This window comes from Benincasa hispida, chromosome 3, assembly GCF_009727055.1.
Source record: "Benincasa hispida cultivar B227 chromosome 3, ASM972705v1, whole genome shotgun sequence".
Taxonomy (NCBI): domain Eukaryota; kingdom Viridiplantae; phylum Streptophyta; class Magnoliopsida; order Cucurbitales; family Cucurbitaceae; genus Benincasa; species Benincasa hispida.
In genome coordinates, this window is record NC_052351.1 from 11,383,196 (window position 1) to 11,390,148 (window position 6,953).

The following is a 6,953-nucleotide window of genomic DNA, read 5'->3' on the forward strand; positions in this document are numbered from 1 at the left end:
AACCTCGACCGTAGTTCCAACTTCTTAGGATTAGCCTCAAGCACATGTGCAGGGCAACCCTAAATGCGGAAGTGACATAAACTAGCTTTATGCCATTCCACAACTCCAGAGGTGTTCTTGTAACACTCTTGAAGGGAACACAGTTGAGTATGTATGCCACAGTCTCCATTGCGAAACCCTAAAACGAGTCTGGTAAGGAAGCATAACTCATCATCGAGCGAACCATGTCCAACAAGGTCCTATTTCTCCTCTCCGCTACACCATTTTACTGAGGTGTACCTGACACTAAGAGTTTGGAAACGATTCCATGTTCTATCAAATAGTCCTAGAATGTTGAGTCCAAAAACTCTCCACCTCGATCCGATCGAAGTGTTTTAATCTAACTCACTTAGAAGTCCATTCTTCACCAATCTCTCAATCCTATTGAGATTGATGTGCCCTAAACCTAGATGCCAAAGTTGGACATTTTCTTTTGGAGAAATTCGTCGATGTTTTGATTGAGTTATGACAGTTCTGAACAATTCAGTATTGTGGAGGGAATTAATGGCTAACGGCCTTAGCACATATAAATTCGATTCCAGATTTACTGTGCAAATAAAAACACCATCTTTATGAATAAACGCTTTATTCACATCAAAAGAGACAATATATTTACATTGCAATAAACATTTTACAGAAATAAGGTTCTTTTTTAGTTCAGGAACAATATATATATTACGTAAAATAAGAAACCTATTATGTAAAGCTAACTGGAGTCTTCCCACTGCCACAGCTGAGACGACGTACCCGATGCCTACTTGCATCGTCATCTCACCAGCATCTAGCTGTCGCTAAGATCTAATCCCCTGAAAAGAAGAACAAACATGGTTAGTGGCACTTGAATCAATTATCCAGGCAGAATCATCATTCTCCACTAAACAAGTTTCAAACACAAGTAAATCACATTTACCTTTATCTGCCTTAGCCTTAGCCTTGGCTGCTTTCTTCTCTTTCAGATACCGAAGACAGTTCCTCTTCTAGTGTCCATCTTGGTTGCAGTGGAAACACTGTCCCTTAACAACTTGTGGACGCTTACTTGGGGCGACAGGCGGTGGGTTAGCAGATGCCTTCCCTTTTCCCTTACCACCTTTCTTCTTCTTCCTCTTTGTAGAGTTAGAAGCAGAAGGTGCAGACTCTGTTCCTGAGGTCGAACCTCTATAGAACGTCCTGGAGGATGAAGCAATATTTGCCTCACCCTTTTGCCTTTTTTACTTTTCAGTAAAGATTGGTATGTTTGCAACTCGTTGAGGAGAGTTGTAAGGTTATACTTCACTTTGTTAAGAATCACATTACTAACAAAGTGTAGGAAGCTCTCCGGAAAAGAATGCAGGATTATGCTAATCTGGCTACCTTCATCGATGGTAGACTCATTCAACTCCGCCACATTGAAGTGGACCATCATGTTTAGCACATGTTCACGAACAGAGGTGCCTTCTTCCATTTTGGAGTTGAATTTGTATTTAAGAGCCTCATGCATAAGTTGTTCACACGGTTGTCCAAACATCCCCCGCAGGGACTCCATGATCTCACGCGCTAAGACCATAAGCTCATGTTTCTTGGCCAAGACTTCAGAAAGACTTGCCAAGATGTAGGCTCGGGCCTTCTCATTCGCCCTTGTCCATCGCTCATATGCCTCCCGAACATTTCGAGCGGCATTCGGAGCTGGAATAGGAGGACAAGCTTCCGTGAGACCGAACATGAGATCCTCGATGATCAGGATCGTCGTGATCATATGTTTCCATGTTGAGAAATTATTGCCAGTAAGTTTTTCGGCGTTTAACAACGATAACATGGTTGTTTCCATTTTGAAAATGTTGCTGAAAATACGAATAAAACTTTATTAGAATTTTGCTAAACCACTTTTAAACCAATAAGTTTTGCAAAACAGTTTCAAGTACCCTAAGTTATAGACTTTTATTTTGCAATGATGCCCCAGTGAGGCAAGATAAACGCCACCGGTGGGGTGATCAGTTGCCCCTTCGTTGGGATGAGACATTCTCAACCATTAGGTAGAACCAACTCTTGGAAACTGAACCTAACAACTACAATTTTTCGGTCCAGAATAGTTAAGCTTTAACTATTCCATGTAAGTGTAACCCCTCGCTTTCGGTCCAGAGTCCCGCCCTAATGTGCTTATCGTAGGGAAAAGATAGATTAGGACAAGAAACTAAGTTACCTTATCCTCTTATAGGAGATTAAATAAAGAAACGCGCAAAACTGCCATCCTTTAGGGGGACACTCCGAGGGTGCCTCGAGGCGATGCGAAGTAACTTTATTCAACCTAACGAGAATGACCGAGGGATATACTGTCGCACTTCCCGTTCCCACTTACTTTGAACACTCTCTCCATCCACCTTGACCTACCCAAACACCATCCGTTGGGGGGACACGCCAAAGGTGCCATGAGGCCGATGATAGATCTCACAGTGTGGACTATATAGAAGAAACGTGAAAGGTTTAAGTGAAACATCTTATGCCCCAAGTACCTCCCACTGAATGTTCTACCTAGGGATTCATTAACCTAGACAATCCAGCTATTGATTTTAGTCTAAGTCGTCTTTTTAAACTCTCTCATAAACAACGTTTGTCTATGAAATATGAACAAGTTCAAGTAGTCACATTTAAACACTTTAGGGACTGCCCTTAACTTGCATGCATGCATCAAATCTATCTAATTCACCTTTCCAGGTAAGTTCCTAGGTAAGGGTGTTATGTTTTCGTCAAATTAAACACCCCAGCCTAGACAGAACCCGCCTTAGACAAAAGGTCCCTTATAGATAGATTTGCTACACTTTAACCTTTTATTTGCCAATTTAATCCTATTAAACTGATTAAAAGTTTAAAGTCTTAGGGTTGCTAATCGTATTAGAACCGTGATCTTAGATCTATGTGCACCAAGTTTTAAACACTTTAAAACCATGAATTAAACCTAAGTGAGCATGCATATCTTTCTTATTTCTTTTAGTTCTAATTTCTTTTTAACTTTTAAAAAGAAACAACTAAAATCATTGCACACAACGAGGCATTTATAACATTTATAAAGTAACCTATGTGTCATGCTTCATGTAATTTCTGGTCATTACCATATATAACTTTTATATAACGTGTAAAGAGCAAGAAACATGCTATCATTCACCTTTATACTATAACAATTATAATATAAAGATGATACATGTCAATGCTTTTTATGCATGCATAAATATAACTCTTATATTATATGATGCATGAGCATGCTCTTACATAATTAAATCATAACAATTACAATAAAGAGATGGTGCATGACCATTGCATAACCTAAGGTGGGATTTACTATATGTGCATACCATATGACATATAAAAACATACATTGCATGTAATAAATAAAGGATTAATGGACCGCGATGAGCCTTTACAAAAATCGGAATGAAAAAACCCTATCTATTACATTTTTCATCGAGCAAACTGGTTCACAGGCGAACTAGGTCTTGAACTGCTAGGAGGTCTTCATCGTGTAGTACACTCCAGTATGTAGACGATCATTCAATGTGCACTATACGATATGAGCATAAGTAAACGATCATGTAGTGTGACGACAGGTAAACGATTTACCTTGCGTTACTAAGCGATCGTTTAGTCAATTACTAAGCGATGAACCTTGTCGACCTAAACTATCGTCTAGTGTGCACGTTTTAAACAATACGCAATCATCTCATTATATACAAGATGCATGCAACCAGGTAAACGATTTACCTTGCGATACTAAGCGATCTTTTAGTCAGTTACTAAGTGATGAAGCTTGCTGACCTAAACGATCGTCTAGCACGCGTGATTTTTAAATAATATGCGAGTGTCTCATTGTCTAAACGATGTGTGCAACCAGGTAAACGATTTACCTTGCGATGCTAAGCGATTGTTTAGTCAGTTACTAAGCAATAAAGCTTGCTGACCTAAACGATCGTCTAGCTTGCGCGCGCGTTAAACAATACTCAATGATAGCGTACCCGATCGTCAACACGATACGATCAACTCTTGATTGCATATCCCATCATTTAACCGATGCGTTCAGCAACGATCACTTACTCCTTCATCTTTACGATGCAATCAACAGCGGTCGTGTATAACATCTTCTACACTATGCGATCAACCCTAGATCGCCTCATTCCTTAAAGAACCGCAACACTTGCCCAGATCGCTTTGACGAACGACTCAAAACTTCAAAAAAACCTTGAATACAACGATAACGATTATTAATGCCCAAAAAATGCAGGGGCCTTTACAAATAACTGCAAGTGTAAAAGGATCTAAATCAAACCGAGGCAAATCATCCCGAAAACATCCATTAATCCGCACATCCATAGCAAAATTTAACCATTAAATCAGCATAGTAATGCACCGACCATGAATGTATATGTCATTTCGTTGCAACAGATGAAATCGGAGTATCAGAACCTGGCTCTGATACCAATTGAAGGATCTCATACCAATGAGTTCCATGAGCGTGTTCGGATCGCTTCGATCTCATCGTGACCGAAATACAAATTATATACATTCAACACATACAGTTATGCAAATAAATCTAATTATCGACATGATACAAACATCAAAATAACAAAGGGATAGAGTTTCATACCAGTTGAAGACAATCTTCACACTCCGGAACTCCAATGCAACGGAAACCCTTCAAGTGATCTACCAACGCCTGGCGAAAATGTCAACTGCAGTAGCACGATCAATGCGAACTCACGACCGCAACGGAGACGACACCACCACTAATGAGCCCCGGGTATTCTCAGAGTGAAAACCCAAAGGGTGGGCTTTGGTGAATTATAGTAGAGGACAGAGGAAACACGAATCGTGTAGTTGATAAGCAAGTGGGAGGTGAAAGCCGCTATCCGCATAGCAAGAAATACTTATCACTATAGGGAGCTACACGATCGTGTAGAATTTTGCTGAACAATCATTTAGGAAAAGGTATACGATCGTTTAGTAAATCGGCACACTAAATGATCGTTTAGAGAAGCTATCTTGATCGTTTAGGAAACAGTGTGGCGATGTTTAGCGCGAGGTGATCGTTTAGGTGGAGACAGAAGCTATCGCATAGTCTCTTGAGCGATCGTTTACAAAACACCAGCAGCTTTGAAATCTCTTCAGGCCATCTAATGACGGGCTATTGATTGAACGATTCAAAAATGAAACTTTTTTTTATTTTAACTCATCGGTTACCATAACTAATGTTGCCCATTAACCTACGTCCAAACGTGATATTAGAATTAATTATCATATAATTAATCAATTAATTCATTAATAAATATAATCATATTATTTTATATCTTATAGTTTGATATCACATATCTACTATAGTATTTTCTCTCTACTGATATAAATCATTTTATATCTAATTTTTCTCCAAAATAATGTATCTCATACATTTAGCCCATTATATCATATATATAATTGAACTTCTTCTTGTCAATCAGAACATTTCAAATTAACCCAAATACTGGTTCTCGACTTTATCCAAGCTACCCGGGACCTAATGGACCTGTGGCTCGAAGCTCCAACGGTCCGTAAATAACTGACTAAACTCTTTAGTCACGAGATCCACCATCCGTTAACTGTCAAAGCATTCCACTAAAGACCAACAGCTGAACTCTTCTCATACAGATATATTTCTATGTTCATCAGATATAATAATCATGAGTACGATGAACCCTTCACAGATGCTCGTAAGTACAACTGGGCCAAATTATCGTTTTGCCCATGTAGTTACATTTCAACTCCTTAAGTACCACCGATTCCTCTAATGAACAATACAACATAGTCTAACTATGTGTGAACACCTCTCGGGCCAAAAGAAGGTGTTGGTGCGCCACATCGTTCAAGTCTCGGAATCAGCCCTTAAGGGAGCTATCTATCTACTTACCCCTGCCTCAGGGAAGGAGTGAATTTCATCTTGTGTAGCTGAGGTCCCAGCTCCTAAATTAAGATGAATCTCCAAAATGGTAGGTTTCAATCGGCGAACTGGCCACTTGCACCCATACAAATCAAAAGACCGCCCTCAATGACAGGAGTTCCCAACTCACTTAGGATTGAGGTCATGTTACCTATGGTCATCCTAGTGAAGTGAAGTCTCTGTCATGAACGGTGTTATATAACTAGACGTTAACACTTCGTGGTCTGGTCTTATACAAACTCTTTGTATAGGATGCCCCCACTCGTATATCCCCAACACGAATGATCAGGATCAGACCATCTATGACAAATCACAACACTTGTGACCATTCCACAAAGCGGACCGCATCCGTAGCGTTACCAGGATAAGGTTTCCCTCTTTTATCCATATACTACAGACCATTTTGATTATCACTCAAGACATGATCCACTTGTATGTCACCACATACATGCTTGAGTCACATATAAAAAACTAGGGATTTTATGTTTATCGGTTTGTGGTAAAGCAAATAAAACAATCAACTGAGCAAAATACAATATGTGAAGTAAATATCATATATTAACAACACAAGCATTCGTACATACTATTTACAAACTACAGGACACGAGACTTTAGGGCATAAACCCCAACAAAAGGTAGCTGGCGGTGATCGCTGGTTAACGATTATCGGAAGTTGGCTATCGTCGGTCACCAGAAAATGGTTGTTGAAAGTTGGTCACCCATAGTTGCCAAAAAAGCGGTCATCAAAGGTTGGTCGATAACGGTTGCTGCAAAAACGGTAGTTAAAAGCTGGCCATCAACGATGGTCAGTGGTAGCGGGCGGCAGTCGCCAGAGGTGGCCGAAAATGATGGTGAGAGGTTGCCAGGAGACGATCGCTGAAAGTTGGCTAATGACAGTATCTGAAAAACGGTGACCAGAGGTTGGCTGGAGGCAGTTATTGGAAAATAGTGATAGGATGTTGATTGACGGTGGCCATTGAAA